Here is an 18,425-nt window from a genome sequence, read left to right as displayed (position 1 = left end):
TGTTGTATTTTTTATTTTTTGAAATGCTTCCAAGACTTTGCAACGTGTTGGTTTGTGTGCTCGGAGGGCAAAGAGATGAGAATGGGAATCTTTCTGTAGTTCTTTCTGCTTAAGCACAAGCATTCTACGAGCATTCTATTTATTTGATACTCATGTATCCAGGGGGCTTTAATTCTGCCTTAAAATTCGTGAGGAGCCTGAGCAGTTTGGCATGTATGAAAAACATACTTTTTTAGCTTTGGTATCTAATGTTTTAGGTTTCTAATTCTAAAGAAGCCAAAATCAATGCAAGTGTTCTTCTACCACAGCCATGCTATAAGTACATGCATATATTGTTTTGCAGATGATATAATTAATGAACAATTATTATTGACTTAAAGAAATCGATGAGTAGAAACTTAACAGTGAAGTTCTGTTACCGTTAAGCAAGCTATTCTTTATTGGCAGCTGGGGTAGCATCGAGCATAACTCGAGAACGCTCTGCCCGTTGCTCCTTAGTGAACAGGTTATATATTTTCACATGTATTACATATTCATTACATTCCCAAATTCATTGTCCTAACTGCCCCCCATTATTGCCCAACAGACACAGCCTTATTTGGCGATCTCCAATATCTTCTAGTGGTCTAATACCCTGATGGTCCACTGTCGGTCCATTGTTAGTCCTCAGGGGGGATCGTTGGCTTCGTCTAAGCACTCCTTTTGTCCCAGAGATTGCTGTGGAATGCAAGGACAGTGGAGAAGTCTCTGCACACGCAGATAAGGAAGACAGAGAGGAACATTTTGATGCTGTCTGTCACGTTCTAGGCATTCTGGTATTGTTTCTTTTTTGCCTTATTAACGCAGACCAGCCTCACAATGTGTCTCCCCATCTACTACCCCTCCCCCCTAACTAATGTTGCTTCATATATTACATTTGGTGGTCCAGCCTTCTTACTCAGCTATCTCAAAATCTCTATTTTGCTACGAGTCACAAACAGATATTCTGTAAGTTGTCAGGGGAAAGCTTTCAGAGGTACAAGCAAGAGAGAGCGACAACTCTTGTGTTGGCTGAGAGGGCTGGACTTGTGCGCGGCTCAAAAATACTGTTCAGTTTCATAACTGCATAGTTATAATGCTGGTTCCAGCAACCATTCTTTGCTGCTTCTTCCAAAAAATCAGATGTTTGGATTAAAATATCTTTTCCAGTTTCGTTTTGTAGCCCCTGGTAAGGCCACACCAACTGAGAGCAATTGGTCAAAGACCACCTGCTTGTTCTGTGATGAAGAGAGCTCAGTATGTCATTTAACGTGTTACTTTGCTAACAAGCATTCCTTTTGTTGCCTATAAAAAGAATGACTTCTGCTGACTCTGGAACACAACTGCTTCATTACCTTGCACACAAATAAAGGAGCCAAGGGTGATTCTTGGAAGAGAAAACCACGTTTATTTGCAAATTGAATCCTGGTCGTAAGGTGCTCCTTTTAGCTAGTTGTGAGCAGGACTGAAGCAGTGTGGGTTCCGCAGGCTACTGCTGCTGAATTTATCGTGGCAATACCTTATTCTTCTGGAGACTTCCAGAGTCAAACTTCCAGATACATTGGCAATTCTCATGCATTCAACTTCTGTCTCAAGGGATCCTGCTAGGTCACGTTTCTACGTGGCTTTGTTATTTAAAGTGGTGTGCAGCTTCACTGGTAGCCACAAGATCAACAAGGTCCATTACACATCCTGCTCTTAAACTATCATTTCTACTTAGAGTTGTACCAGCTTTTGTTTTGTTTTGAATTTTGAAACTAACAATTAGTGTATCTGGAACCTTCTCCCTGTTCGGTGAGAATCTGACATGGATTTTTGTTTTTCCTGCAGTTTTCGTCTCCAAATAACAGTTTGTCTTGGCACCTGGAATTTGCTCATCTGTGCGGAAAACTACAACTGTAAGTTCCTGTTTAGTTTCTGGCGGTAGTAACTGTGTTTAATATGTAAGTGACTTATCCTTCCTTTGACAACTATGCCATCAGAGAAAAGAACCCATCTCGTTTAACTGATTTTAACAAAAATCACCTTAAATTTTGGAATGTAGATGCATTCTTGGGGATGCCATTGAAATCAGAAGAATTAAGAATTTGCAGGTGATTAATGTATATTTCACTGTATCTTAAGAAATATTTATGATTTAGATCACTGATACCAGCAGTAGATTTTTATTTAAAACTGTGGTTTTTCAAAAAGAATTTTTAAAGGTATTTTCAGAATTCATGCTGTGTGTACTTCTATTGTGTACTTCATATAGGGATTATTTTCTTTTTCAAGTCTAATCAGTTTATGGGGAGCAGAATTGGCCTGTTTGATCAAATATGCTTCTTGCTTATCCTTCAGAAATGAAAGGGAGTGCTGTAGTGTTGTCTGAATGCTTGCAAGATCAGGCTCTGTCAGAAGAGCAAAAGAGCTTCAAAACTGATAATCTGCTTTCAGTGATAACCTGGATTAGTTTGGCTGTGAACTTTGAATTCCTAGTGGCACAGAAGAAGGTGAATTCAGCTTACAGCTCTTATTCTGTAGCAAATATCAAGACAAGGACTGTTCTGAGGAAATGCTGCTCTCATTGCAGTATGTAGAAATATGGTTTCTATCATAGGTCAGATCCAGGCTATGTTAAACATGTACAACTTTGATATCTAGGTCAAAAGCTATTCAGCTGTAAAAGAGCTGGCAAACCATGTGATCTGCAAAATTAAGTACAGAAGGGCTACAGAGTTTTGTGCCACACCACCCCTGTAATGCCAGCTCAGTGATCATGACAAGTAGAAGGTTTGCATCAGAGTTGTGGTGATTAAATAGCAAATACTAGGAATTATAATTCAGAATAGTTCTAGTCCTGTTCTCTTTAAAAGCAATGGAAGCTGTCATGCTTGTGTAGAAACTTGGTTTTAGTGCTGTCATTCAAATGCTTCATCTCTGAACATGTACAGCACGAGCAACAGAAAGAGCAGACAAATGTCAGATCACTGGCAGGGCTCAACACCAACACAGTACAGTCACCTTGTGACAGAGGAATGAACATGTTCTTTCTGTCTCTTCTGTGCTGATTAGTGAGGTTTCTGGTTCTGATGGTAGATGTGGTTTAGATATGGTCACAAGGAACAGGGCCAAATCTGATATTTGTACATTTTCACTTCTGAGTTCCAGAGTTACAATTATAAGTGCAATGATAGCTCCTCTGAGTTCAGCAGAGGGTATTATACAAATTTAGGGCAGTTGTGGTATAGCTACATTTTCAGTGTGGTGAAAGAATTTGGAGTTCTCTGAATTTCCTGCACTCTTTTTTCTAGTTCTGAAGTAAAATTCTGCAGAAGCCAAGACTGACCCATCAGAACGTACGTTCGAAGTGGCCAATAAGCAACCCCTTCATTATTTATAGTGCTATCATTCATAGATGTATTTAAGAAGAAAGATGATCTATTTTCTACAAGTTCCTTAAAGGGATTCCATTTTAGCTTCAATTGTAATTTTTACCTTTTTCAGTGGAATTTATTGACACAGTGCCTAGCACGAGCCCTAGATTTTGCATCATCCTTTTGTCTGGAAGCATATTCACCAGCCGCTTAATTTGTCATAGCCCTGGAGGTATCAAAACTAATGAGCTTTGTTTGAATAGACTTTTTCCAGTTCATCTAGCACACTTTGGGGTAATCATTCAGTTTCTGTTTGCTTCTGATGTGAGGCATTGTGGGAAATATGACAAAATAATGGTTAAAAAAAAAGCTGTAGAAATTGTTAACAGCCACATTTTCAGAAAAGCCCTAAAGATGTTCTATTTATTGAAGTATTGTGAGTAACTTAAGTACAATCATTACAAGATAATATCAAAGGAGAATCAGATAAAATGCTATTTTTCAATTAGCTCTGAGTTTAATACTTTGCTATTTTAAGTATTTCACAGCTAACAAATCTTTAAACAATCTAACCTTTCAGGGTTTGGAAGTGGACAAGATAATAACCACGAATACATAATATTGCAGCAATGGTAAGGGTTTAAAAATCTATTACTGAGATTACATACAGAAATACCTTTTATTGGTCAGAGAATTGCATTTTCATTTTTATAAAGCATTTTCCTATACTTGGTATTATGCTGAAGAGATGCACCAAAATGGAATGCAGAGGTATGAACTACATAAGTTCATTTCTGACAGAGTCAGATATACTGTACAACACATGCTTTTAATATTAAGTTCCTAGGAAGATTTGTCCTTCTTGCCAATTAGGGTAATGTTTGTGGTTTGTTATGTTTGCGTCATATACTCTAGGGTAACTTATCTTTAAATTGCAGGGAGTTTCCAATCAGTTGAACGTACAGGAAGAATAAGAGGTTCTTTTTTAACTTTTGCAATGGCTACAGATTCCTTAGAACTAACTACTCAACTATTGTTTTTTTCCATTTCTAAGAAAATGGAAAAGTAAAAATGCTCATAGGCTGTGTTCTAAGTTTGATTGCTCAGAAACGTGGTGTGTCATTATTTTCTCAGAAGGATATAATAAGCAACTGAAACTTGCTTTATAATAGAGTGAGAAAGAGGGAGAGAAGTGGAGAAAGAGAAGGAAAGGCAAGAGAAGTGGGGAAGGGGCAGGAACTGTTTGCTTTTAAAATCTGTTACAGTTTCCTTTTGAACTTAATTGCAATGAAATGTCATGTTAAGATGCCATCAGTAAGAATTATCCGAAGCAAACCTAAAGTTAGCAGGAACTCAGCCTACCTAAAACTGAAGTAGAAACTACTGGAAAGAGTAGTATATTTCTTAGTAGAGATAATTGCTTCATCAATTGGTTTTTACCTTGTATTGACACACAACGGTACAGTGCGATGCAGAAATACCCGTGCTACCATTGAATAAAATATTTTGAGTAGCTGAAGCAGTTCGGGTGCATAACCACCTCATGTTCCTGAGGTTTATCTTGAATCTCGATTTAGATAATTAGTATAGATGGAGTTTCATAATAAGACAGCTATGATATTTCTGTACCCATATTAAGTGTTGTGGATGTGGAACTCTTCCAAGCTGCAGTGTAATATGGAGGCCTGCAGTTAGTGACACAAATCAGTTTGCAATCCAGGGCCTCTGTGGGGTCCATGTGTGATATTGAGTACTTAGATGGCATTGACAAGCAGTGTTTGTCTTCTTGAAGATAGAGCTATAACTTCTGGTTGTTGCCTTCACTGTTTTTTTTTTCTCCTTATTTATTTATTTTCTTTCTGGCTTTCATTGCTCTTGAATTGGATTGCTTCTGTGAAATCTTCCCTCATGGAGGTCACTGCAAAGGCAGTTCAGAATACAGAATGTCTTATGTCGATGACTAAACCAGCTTCAATAAGTACTGTAGTTCACAGAGTTTTGTTTTGTAGTTTACATTATGGCTTGTTCCTTAGGTATAGTAGGTAGAGTTAGGATTTGCTGAAGAGCAGTCTCCTCATTAGTATATTTATGGATCTGGAAGGAATCATTTTCAAATAAGAAACATGACTAGGATAGCTTACAGTTCAGCTGGGACATTTTATAGGGTGGTGCTGCACCTCTGGCTTCTTGTTCATTGGGAAAATACCTGCCTCCCTTACTATTACTTAAATACTCAGAAAATATATGCAGTGTTAAATTGCTATCCATGTAGTGCAGTTTAATTGAACTCTGTGTTAAACAGTGGTTTACTCTCAAATCTATCCTAGAAACAAAAGCCTGTGTTTGGAGAGGATGTTCAGGAAAAAAAAAAATATTAACAGCATTCTTTGAGTAAAGCCAATTGCTAATGCAAACTCAATATGAATGTAAGAAAGTTTTGTATGTGTGAGGCAAATTCTGTATATCTCTTCTCAGGATTCCATATTTTTTTAATGCTCTGTTCTATTGTTTTCTTCTCATTTTCTTTTCTGATTGCTGAGTTAAGCATACACCTGATATCAGGCCTTCAAATCTTCGTTTTTCGCAGATTCTTGCTCTGCTATTCCATCTTCCTTGGTGGATGTTACATTTAGCCTTTTCGGCTTTGGTTACAGGTAAGGTTGGACTTTTTATAGAAGTGGATGTGGATATTGCTATTGATGTACTTGTGAAAAATCAAATATGGGTAATCTTTTTTTTTCAGTCTGAAATAGCTCGTATTCATACTAAATATTACTGTACAGATGACTTTAAGTTGTTGAGCACAAGAAACAAATGTGGATATATGTTAGAAATTTGGAATATCTGATTTGACATATCTGGGATAGAGTTGCTAAAAATGCTGGTAAAACCACCAGGCTTTTCATGATTATACATTTGGTTTTCAACAGTAACAAAAATATACTGGATATAATCCTTGTAAGGAACAAATTGAAGACTGCAGCTAACCTTCTGACCTTGCCTTTGCTAGAATTACTGCCAGGATTAGCAGTTATTGCAATGATGGAAGGCATTTAAAGCAGGCAAGCTTAAATATTACTGATACTGCACTGTTTAAAGCTGTTAGTGAGCCCTCTCTACTTCAACATTTCTCATTATTACCACTAAATAACTTTTTATATTGGAATCCTAGAATGCTTATATTTACTAATACTGGAAGGTTCTGCCTCAACAAAACTTAAATTGTTAAGTGAATAAATGTACAGATCCATAAGTAGACAGTTATTTTAAAAATAAAGTATGTGAGCACGTAAAGGCTCTTAATTAAGATTTTCTAATTAGTACAGGTCCTGCTTTTTAAGTTGAAGTATGTTTTTTAAACTATGCAGCTTGTTTGTTTTCTGTATAATTCCTATTGAAATCAGTGTGACTACTTGTGAGGGTTAGGTGATCACAATACAGGCTTATTATACCTCTTTGTAGCTTTGTATTCTTTAACATAAGCTTGTGTCAGGAGGGGGAAGAGCACGGGACAGATATAGGGCTGGAATACTGTGAGAAGGCGGTAATTCTTTTTGCAAGTTTGGGCCTATATTTGCTAGACCATATTGTTGAACGTAAGGACGTAATGCAGTTAAGCAGAAGTTGATCTTTTAGAGTGGTCTGCTTGAAAGACTGTTGGTGTACACCTTTTGTGGGATGTATTCTGCAGAGAGAAGCAGCTAAATAATGGCCAAAGGGGAGTATTTATTTGTGTACTGTGAGATATGAATGTTATTTTGACACTGCAGTTGAATTAAATCCTATAAAACTGACACAGATAATAGCAGCATTGTTTAGCTGACAAAAATGTATAGAGTACAGTGGACACTGACTCACATTGTCAGGAATCAGCTTTAGGGAATTCTGCTTCACCAAACAGTTCTCTTCTAATATTTGACAGTATAGCCATTCAAAGAAATCAAAGATGAGAAATATGAAAAGAAAGGGATACTTTACAATGAATACCTTTATCTGGAAGTGAAACCAGATATTATTTCTTAGAAAAGCAAAATTCAAAGCTACTGAAAAAAAAGAAGGAAACACATGTGTTTTTATGAAGAGTTTTGCTAAAACCTTGGAGATCTTGATCCATTCAAACATCTAATGGTGAATACGAAATTTGTGGCTAGAAAATTATGTATCATTGTGGAACTTATATAAGATGCACTCAGTGGTTAAATAGTTTTAAACTGTAATCTTACAGTAGATTTATACAATTATTTTATAAAAACATGGTAATACAGGGAATAGTACCAAAAAAGTAATAGCAGAATTGTCAGAAGATATGAAGAAGCTTGAAGAGCATGCAAGATGCATTCTGAGTTTTGATTATTGTATGTGTTTTCAGAAATTCAAACATACATAGCTTTGTGTATTGTGTAACTTCTGATGCTAGGAGAAGTAAGAATGAAATAGTTTATGAGCATGTAATATAAACAGAAGTTACAGGAAATCTGCCACCTTTTCTCTTCTAAAACACGCTAAGGTGTGTTTGTTCTCATATCTTATATAGAGTATCTAATATATTCAGTAAAGATTAGCTTAAATGGTAACAATAATTGTGACAATGACTTGTACATACAGAAACCTGATGTAGTGTGATTAGAACAGCTTATTGACAGTCATTATCTATTCTGCTATCTACAAGAAGTGGTTTTTCAACAGGTGTCTCTCTGTCCATCCTGCAAGTGCAGTGTTTCTGGAGCAGCACTGCCTGCTAAGAAGAAACTGCTTTGCTCTTTTAACTGTTTTGGATAATATTATAAACTATTTATACTGTTTGGATAATTGTTTCCTCATATCTTGATACACTTACTGCACGGTAGCCTGAGTTACAATTGCCACATGCATATGGATAGTTACATCAGGAATTTAAGAAGAGCATGTGTTCTCTACTATCTGACATTTCTTCTCATTTCACTGACTTGATTTCTCCCATGGATTTTTTATGTATGAGTAGGGGCTGTGTTATTCACTAGGAAAGTAATGGAGTAGCTGCCCTCTGAACTGGAACACAGCTAGGTTCCAGAAGTTCCTACTAAGCGCTGATAACAGCAGGTAGAGTCAAATCCTATCTTTGATTGGAGTGAGAAAATCTTTGTGGTTCATGAGTTCTTTGATGCTGTTTTATTTCATACAGATTTGGAAGGAAAGGGATCTGTACATCCTTGTTGGAAGTGGTAGGTAAAAATAGGTCACGTTTGATTTTTAGACGCTATTTGAACTTAATCTGTAAAAGCATAAGTTCTTGCTTATATTGAATTATGTTAAAATACACTAAAGTTTGTATATTTTTGATTATAGATATTCAAATTAAGTAAAATATGCCTGTAGCCTATTAATATATATGGATACACCTTTTTCCCCCCCACAGCCTATCTGCTGCCGAATGGTTATTTTTTTTGTCTCATTTTCTTTGTTTTGCTACACAGTTCATTCTGAGGTGTGTTTTCTTAGGGGAGTTTAAAATGAGCTTCTTGACACATGTATTCTTTAGCTAATTCTGAACATGACATGAAAAGGAATCTTTTTCTTCTCCTGTAAATATTTTTGTAATACAGCATGGTTTTTTAATGTAAGTAGGTTTCTGAGATGCCACGCAAAATGGTACCCAATTTTATTAGAGTAGCCTAAAGAACGGAATAAATCCTTTAAGCCAATTGTATAAAAATGCAAATTTGAGTCAAGCAATTAAAAACAGATAGAAATTAGAGATTTGGATTTTGCAGAACAAGCTTTCCACAACCAGCGCCAGATTACTATGCAATTTATCTGGATTCTGTCAGCGATAGTCAGACTAGATTTTGATAAAGAGCAGCAAATCTGTCCCTCCGTAGCTCCTGTGACTTGCTGCAAATTTCATTCAAGTTGAAGCGTCGGTGCAATCCCTTGAATAATTTGGAGTTAATCATTTGTACTTCACAGCCTCTGATAGGCCTTAGACTTGGGGGGTGGGAACAGATTTGGCTTTTTAATCGCCCTGTATATTGTACAGCGTGAGATAAATGACACAGACTGTCTGAAATCTACATTCTTGCTTCTGATGCAAAACTGTAATTAATTTTGTGCAGTGTTTCAGAATTGATCGTGGTCACTTGAATTTCTAATTTTTCATTCACTTCAAAGACCTCTTTTAAAAAGAATGTGCTTAGAGTGTGTGAATGCTCTCTGATGCTAGTGTACTAAATGACTATTTTACGCCTCTTTTTCAATAAGGTGAAACAGAGGTCAAGGCGTGTGGCTCGTGTTTATCTCTGTCCCAGCCTGCTTCGGGATATATTCCCTGACTTATAGGAAATACAATCAAACTTATGAAATTACATCTAAATACTTAAACTGTGCCGTGTTCACTTCTGCGCCTTGTAAAATCCAAAAGGCTTCTTTCAGAAATCCTTTTCAGCATAAAAGAATTAAGCACAATTTAGACAATAATTACCCTAATTAACTACACTATAATGTTTGTATTCAAGATTATAGAAACATTGTATCTGCTCTGTACCGCAATAATAACAAGTCTCCCTAATTTCTCTGTATTGATAGTACTTGTATGTGCCTCTTTGTTTGGTATATTTCACTGTAAAAATATTTGTCAGTGAAAGATTGAACAATATGAATGAATTTGATTATGCCATTGTCAAAAACCCCATGCATCACAATTTCTTGTTTTTAATCACTACTGTAAACCTCACAGCCTGAGGGCATAGTTTTAATTTGGGTGCCTTACTAATGAAAAGAAAAAAATAATTGTTTTGCCTGGATTTAATAATAAGCAATAAAATCAGCCAACCAGATTTTACCTCGGCATTCAATCTCTTTTTTATTATAAAACATTTTTGTCCTTTTTTTAGATTACAGGCGTAGATACCGAACATTTTACTAATAAATATTTCAGTTTGCTTATGAAGGCTAATGCTGTCATCTGAATATGGAATTATATTTCTTTCATGCTTCATTATCATTTCATGGTAGTAATGACAGTGAGGCGATGGAATATTTACAGGCTTTTCAGAAGACATTTATCCAATACATTTCCCTGAAGGGCACCTAGGCTTAAAGATACATTATCCTTTTATAAAACACTGCCCAGAATCCCAATTTCTGAATCAACCAATCATAACTTGTTTTGCAGCAGTTACTGGTAAAACCCTCAAGCCAGTCTCATATTAATCCTGTGAATCTGTGGAGAGGTGTGTGTGTGTGTGTGTGTGTGTGTGTGCAGAGGGGGAGAAGTAGTGTTTGCTCCCGAAGCATCAGGCTTGGTACATTCAGTAAAACATGTTGTTTCTTCTCTATTGATACTGTTTTTCAAAGACTGCCACAGTAAAGACCAGCAGTTCAAGTTTTGGTATATTTTTTTTAATATAAACTTTGTTAGACTCTTGCATGGATTTACAATAACCTTGTCTATTGTGTGCCTGCTGCACGAGCAGATTCCAGGGATCTCTGTTGCTGTATATAAATACGGTGCATTGAAGCCATCCTACTCTAAAAGTATTCAGGCATTCAATCTGTTGCTTAGTAGGTGGGCAGAGAGCCTTGCTTGCTTTGTGTAAGGCTGCCGTGAAATTAATGCTCTCATTTGTGTCTGGATAAGATTCTTTACTTCTAAATAAGGAAAGAAAGCAACAGTTATATCCTGCTATAGTATCTCTCATCAAAGGAACTTCATAAAAGTCAGTATTTTACGGTAATTAGTGTGTTAGAAGTAGAAGTGTGTTATTAGTAGAATATGTTGTGGAATGAGGATTTTGCTTCTTGCTACTGGCCTGTTTCACTGGTAAATGTTTCTGCTGCATTTGACAGAGCAGCATACAGATTTCTTTTCAGGTTCTGGAAGAAATCTAGCAGGGACAGCACAGAGTTCTGCTGGAGCTAGTTTCCTCTGTGCCCTTTGTTAGAGCTAGTTCGAGGATCTCTCTGCTTTATAGCAATAAGTAATTTAGTCATAACATACATGCCTTTTAAATTAGTACAGTAAAGGGTCCCTATGCTAGCTGACCCTGGAACTCAATGTATAAGCTGGGAAAAGGTGAATATTTTATTGGAAGCTGTGAGACAAATCTTTATTAGAAAAAACATCCAGTGTAATAACAATATAGAATTATCACATTTGCAGACATGCACATCTTAAACCACATACAGCTTACATTACCTATCTCAGCTCTGATGATTTAAATTTCACCATCCAGCAGTTCTAACTTACAGCTTTAGAATACTGAGATATTTCAAAACGTTTGAAATATTTGCCATTAAAACAATTGGCATGTACCATCTGTCAGTACATGTACATATCCAAGATACTGCATTTTAGCTACAGAAAGCATATAGGAAATGTGTGTTTGCCAAGAAAGAAAAAAATAATAGTTGAGTGGCTCTGGTGACTTAGTTTGAAATTCTACTGATGCTCCTTGGCAGCCAATCCCTGTGCTTCTGGGAGTCCTGCAGCCAGGCACTTTTGTTCCTTTCCTGACTTTCATAAAGGATAAGTTCTAAAATTCAAATGGACAAGTCATTTTGGGGCATGATTTTAGTGGGCTCAACTCTGTTCTTTCTCTGACAACTTGATCTTTATTTTTGCAAGCATTAAACAAAATTCAGAGCAAAAAAAAAAACAACAAAAAAAAAACAAAAACAAAACCACACAAAAAAACCTGTGTATTTTCTGCCATATCTACTATCTTTGTGGCCAAGAACAGATAATTAGAGATAAATATGCTCAGATGTACACCTCCCTATCAATTTGGCTGCAATAAATAATTTCTGTTTTTCAGTTCCCAGCATCTTTCAGTGACAGCTATTACATAAAGAGTATGTAGTGGGTCCCCAGATTTTGTTGAAATTAAAGCACAGTCTCCCCTTCATAGGCAAAGAATCTCTTGAGATGAGGGTTTTATACTCTTTTTTTCATTGACCAAATTAATAGATACATGTGCAGTCACCTTCCTGCAGTTTTATATAAGTGAGTCTTAAGCTAGCTTGCATTTGGATCTGGGGAATGTAGAAGATTACTTTGCTTCTGCAGGCGTGGGGCTTCCTTGATGCCTTTAAAGATGGGACCCATCATGTCCAACACCTTATAAAATGAGATTTTTCAATCTCTGTCTCACTGGCATTGAGTGCTTCCACTTATTTTCACAACATCAAGGGAAAAGATGCCCAGCATATTTGAGCAGAAATCACTCTCGGTGAATCCTGAAGCTCTTCCACAACACAGTTTATTTCTCAGTTAACAATTTTGTGTAGTACATCTTCACTACTGTCATTGCTCTTCCTAATTTTCATGAAAATTCTTAATGATTTATAATGACATGCAGAATACAAAAGCAATCTTGTATGCAGTGCATATATACTGGTAGTTTGGCCTCTACAGATAAAACTATGATGAGTGCTACCATGCACAAACTATTGGTTTGGTTTCCATGCTGTTCACATTCCAATAGTAGTAAAGTTTCTGTTTTGCATGCCTTTCTCTGTTTGGAATACCTATAGCTTGTGATATTTTCCTAATGCTGTTGAACAACCAGTTTATGCTCTATGCATTGTACATCAATGTTTGTAGTACACCTATGAAGATACTTGGCACAGTGCTTTAAGAGAAGGTGCCAACAGGATGGTGAGATAAAGATTTATATGGCAGATCATGTGGATTGAAAGAGATGTATAATTTTGATATGAGTAGCAAATGAAGGGAACAGGGCAGATCTTTGAGACGTATAAATTCGACATAAATCACCAGACTTCCTCCCAAATGCAGAATTTAAGTCAATGATTGGGTTAAATCTTAAATGCTTGTATTTTGGTCTGTTTAGTTCCTTTCACCTCCATTTGCTGAAATGTCTGTCCTGGAAGATTCGGTGTTTGGAAAACTGGATGCTCTGGGTTACTTGGAGATTAGATACTCTGAATGCACACATATCCTTTGTTGCTGTAATGAGAAGGGTATGTCCTCATGACAATAGCTCAGTATGTTAAATACATATCGCTGTGCTGTGAATATTTCTGAGAATGAATACTTGGAAGCAGCAGTATGAGCTATTTCTAAGCTCTTTCAGAAAAGCTTCCCTCTGTATGATTTACTTTGAAGAATAATACTTTCTCTCCAGAACTTGTGTTTCAGTAGATTGGCTTTAAGAGCATCAAAGGAATGAGCCCTCTCTAAAGTGAACACTAAACTGAAGATATATTTGATTACAAAGGGGATTGTGCATAACAGTAATTTGTATCTTTAAATAACCTCTCACGCAGTAGATTTACAGTTGGGATGTGTGAGGGGGTGTGTATTGTGCTACAGGATCATAAACCTTGTAAATGGAATGCAAGATATTACTGGAGAATGTCATTCATCCCTGTGAGTACCAGGTATCCCATCCCACAGTAAGGCATTTTTAAATTTTTTTAAATACAAAACCAAACAACAACAAATAAATAACAGCAAAAACCAATACACACAGTGCCCAAGCCTGTCTCTAGTTTTGGGGTGATTATAACTTATGGCTTCCTGCAGGATGAGCCTGTTAGCATGTACTGTGTACCCACTGTAATTTGATTCCTTTTTCAATTGCAGATAAAAAGAAAAATGTTACAATTACTCTAGATAGGGTTCTAAAATTGTGATTATCTAAGTAATATCTTAATAACTTTGCAAGAGGACAAACCACAGGGTTCCTCTTTTTCCCTTCTCAAGAGCCGCAGTGCAGTTAATCAGGAGAGGGGGGATTTCAGCAAAAATCCCACCCAGTCTGCATCCTTCCCACCCAGTCTGCGTCCCTTGAACATCCTGATAAATGCTCAAGAGTTGTGTACTACTGTTATTACTTGAAAAGATGGGAATTTATAACTGTTTTTTTATTTTTCTGGGGGGGCTCAGGGGTGGGGCGAACTCAAAGCTGCTCACCCTTCAGGAACAAAACATTCCTCCTGTTCAAGGCTTTTCTCAACAAAGAATAAATCCGTAAATGATTAACTATTGTTTTTTCCTATTTTTCTTCTCCCCCACCCTGGGTGCACATCACTGTGTATTGGTGTAAGGCAGATACAACCCCTTGCAAAGTCATTGTGGCTGAAATCTGGTACAGCACTTGCTTAAAAATCCACTTTGATCACTGAACATTAACCAAAGTGTTGACAAAAGGTCATTTGGCCTCAGGGAAGAAACAGAAAATTTTATGTACACAACACATTGCAGTGAGTATAGGGTCATTATAACTATAAGAATAGCTTTTTTTTTTCCCTTTCTTTTTTTCCCCCCTTCTTTGGCTACTGTATGACTTTGAACTTGGCATGGAAGCACACAGTGCTGAAACAAGAACTCCTCCCTCCAGTGATCACATGAGCCCCTGCGAGTTCTTGACAGGGCCAGTAACGAGCTGTGTCCCACAGCAGATATAATATTTTTGACATAGGACTTCAATTGCAAAAATGTTGATGACCTGTGCAAATGTATTGATTTGTTTTTTTTTCTCAATAGACCAAAGTGTTGTTTGTAGTTAGAAGAGGAGAAGAAAGCTAGTGAAACAGAGTTGAATCTACTTCTTAGAAGCCTGGGTTATCAAACTCATTAATCTACATGTCAAGAGGCTAGGAATGAATAATTGTGTGTAGAATTTATCTGCCAACATGATAGCTACTTTTCAGCTCTCTCTTCAGAGCTCTTTCATTGTGCTTGGCTTTATTATATGCTTTGTCTTTTCTATTTCTAGTCTGTTGGGGAGGTATAGAAATATGTACCTCAGCACTACAGAGGACAGTTGCTTTGAAACATGACGCTGGTTAGTTCTTTGCATGCACATTTATTCCTGCCTAGGTGTTTAAGCATCAGGGTAACTTGTAAGATTTACTCTCTGCTCAAATGTTAATTCTTAGCATTATGAATATTATTGCACCAAAAAAAGTCACCTTGGAGGTAACGTCTTTGTGTCATTTTTGACAGCTTTGTATGCAATATGGGCTGCTTTATTAAAATAGTGTTCTTGTTTGTAATGCTTCTAAACGCTGAGGATTCAGAGCTTTTTATGAAAATGATGTTATGAGAATCTTAGTACAATTGAGGTGCTATTTTTTACTATTGAGATTTTCATTGCCATGAGGCAAAAAATCCCAAACCGGAGTTGTTGGGGAGAGAGTAGTAGAAAACAGCTTCTGTGAGTTTTGAAACTAATTTGAGTCAAAATCTTTTTTAAAAAACTTTTTTTTTTCTTTTTCTTTTTGAAAGACTGTTGTCCTGATTCTGATTGTGCTAGTTTTATGTTAGTATGCCTGTACAACAGCTTAATGGATCTATCAATATTTCCTTATGTGTAATTTATACCAAACCTGCATGCCTTGGTCTTGCTTGCTATATATGTGTTTATAAGACAAGATATTCATATTGCAGCAGTATTTTATTCCAAATTCAATATGCCTGGGAGTCTTATCAAATTCCTAATTTGTTGTTGTTGGCCAAGATCTATGAAATGTCCCATAGTTATGGCCTTTGCTGTAAAAGGCGTAAGGGCAGGCTAGTTTCTATACTGATACCCAAGGATGCATAGAGGGGATAATAGATATAGGTGTTCATAGCAGAAATGATTCATACTGTTGAGCACTTCCTTTCTTTAGGCGAAGATCTCTGAGGCATCTGTCTTGTTACCCAGCACATCCAGAGTGCTTCAAAGTGTTATTACCCGGGTGTTGTTTCTATTCCTTTTCTCAATAATCTAGATGATGCTGGTAGAAAAATTCAGCATACGGTCCCTATTCAACTGATTTTACACGATTATCATTTGAACAGTGAAAGGTAAATAGTTTATTTTTAAAGGGTCGTGAACAATGCATTCTCATATTTTCACCCAGGCATGCTGTAGTGTTTGTTGAAATGAAAATCTGTAATGAAGAAAGGGAGGGAGCTTTATATTCAGTATGTATATGGTAACTCAGAACACTGTTTATTGTAACAGAATGAAAGTACTGCAAGTCTAAGTGGTTTCAACAACGTTTCCTTCATCCCAGGAGCATCTGAACCCAGCTTCTGCCTTGTCAGCCACATTTATGATGTGTTCATAATTAAATGTCCACGATGCTCACAGCATGCTGACCACAGAGGGGCCATAAGCAGTAAAGATAAATGAGAGAGAGAGATGTAATATTGCTTCACTTGTGGGTTTAGTCTGATGTTAAAGATTGTCAGTGATAATTATTAATATGTGACCTGGTTGAGTCTTTATGTGAACAATCACAATTTTAATAAAGTGGTAAACTCTGCTCTCTCTCTAATCTCACTCTATATTTAACTGTTTTACATTTATTTCTAGAATTTCAGGCCAAATTTAACTTTCTGAAAAATGATACAGTAGCCTGTTAATATAAACGTGCCGCTATTAACGTTTTTATTTAAAGCTTAAATAAGTCTAAAATGTGAGTAACTGAAAGGAACAGCAATAGGTTGTGTCTAGGTTATAGTAGGGATAAAATTGAATTTTGTGAATTGTTTGCCAACACAGACAAGATTTAGGAGTCCTTCTTCATTAATATCAATAAAGAACGGCAGGATGTACCCTAAAAGGCATGTGCTATATCCTCATGTATTTAGATGTCTCCTTCATGGAACTGGAAAAATGCTTTGTTGCATTTGATGTTTAAGATTTGCCACTTATCTTTTTGACTCTGCTCAAATCTCTGAATTTTATTTATAGGCAATTGACCAACAGATATATTTAGACTAGAAAATTAAATTACTGTAAAATGAAAGTATTGGCAATGCCAGCTTGTGACTGGTACTCTGCTAAAACTGCCCACTGAATGAATATTTAGCATTTTTTATCTCTTTATTTAAGATACCTCCACCTTTACATAGGAACAGCAAATGCTTACAATAGAGCATCTTGACATAGCATTTATTTTTTATTTTATTTTTTATTTTTAATTATTGTTATTAGAATAATGTGAGGAAAAGGTGAATTATAAAAAGGAAGCTGAAATATGTTTTAGGGCCAGGCTATTTCAAAACATCACTTGACAGTTTTGCATATAAAGGACAACTGCATTTTCTATTAAGAAATAGAAAGTGCTATTTCAGAGAATGTGTGTATCTATCAATGGCCATATTTCACAGCTGGAATTCCCGTGTAATCTGCTATATTTTCACACTTGTGGCAGCTACAGTTCTTGGTCATTATATATCTAGTTACCAATTACCCATGTCTGTAAGTACAGTATCATGTTTTGACGCTTACAAACTTTTGTTCATCAGATTGTAGCTGGGAGTCGGTAGGACCAAATGACGTGACAGGTATGTGCCATCCAGATCATACTGGAGAAGTTAGTGGGTTTGTGGAGTAAGATACTATACAACCTTAGTATAAGTATGAGAAACTGTCTTAAGATTTTTTGGTTTGTTTTTAATTTTGGGAAGAACAGAGGGAGCTGAAAGGTGAAAACTGCATTTCTGTTATATGACTAAAGGGCATAGTCTGAGTATAAAATTCTACCAAACCATTTACAACTGCCTATTATGGGTGCTTATTCAGTAACAACTTAATGCTACTCTGCTGTGTATTGAAATGTAGCTTGATGGACTAAAGGATGTAGTTTATCCCTAAGTCCAACCATTTCTTTAACTTACCTGTGTACACCAATGACTAATGATACTTAAATGGTGTGTACATCACAATAGATAGTGGTTTTATGACATTAATAAAAGTAATAGAATGCTAGTATGGTTAAAAATATTCAAATACACGTTTATTAAATGCAATCATCTATTAGAAACAAATGCAGTAGCATTATATCTTTGTTTGGTTGATCAGCCCAAGTGTTTCATCAAAGTTTGCCTGTCAGATTCACACGTCTTTGCAAGCCTAATTGACGCTAATAGACCTGAAAAGAGGAGGAGTAAACTTAGAACATAATGCACATATAAAGATCCAGAGAATTGGTAACTAGTTATAAATGCATCAGTGTGGTTTGAAATGAAAGGTTTAAACAAAGGAATAATGTTTAGATAATAAAGAAGTCCATTACGCTTAAATGGTTGTGAACAGGTTAAAAAAAAAA

The 18,425-nt window shown here is 36.3% G+C and overlaps 1 long non-coding RNA gene across 2 annotated transcripts in view; it reads left to right on the top strand.

Moving 5' to 3' along the window:
• Window positions 1–1,799: 1,799 nt before the first annotated feature.
• LOC107319316 (uncharacterized) overlaps window positions 1,800–18,425 on the top strand; it is a 218,427-nt gene continuing 201,801 nt past the window's right edge. For both annotated transcript variants that reach the window (XR_014947534.1, XR_014947533.1), the window contains exons 1-3: window positions 1,800–1,916; window positions 3,955–4,006; window positions 5,962–6,028. This is a non-coding gene — a long non-coding RNA (uncharacterized LOC107319316). The remainder of the gene's footprint in view (window positions 1,917–3,954; window positions 4,007–5,961; window positions 6,029–18,425) is intronic.

This window comes from Coturnix japonica, chromosome 6 (genome assembly GCF_054131305.1).
Source record: "Coturnix japonica strain WE chromosome 6, WE-NBRP24, whole genome shotgun sequence".
Lineage (NCBI taxonomy): Eukaryota > Metazoa > Chordata > Aves > Galliformes > Phasianidae > Coturnix > Coturnix japonica.
Note: the sequence above shows the minus strand (reverse complement) of the source record. Positions and strands in the feature narration are given on the sequence as shown.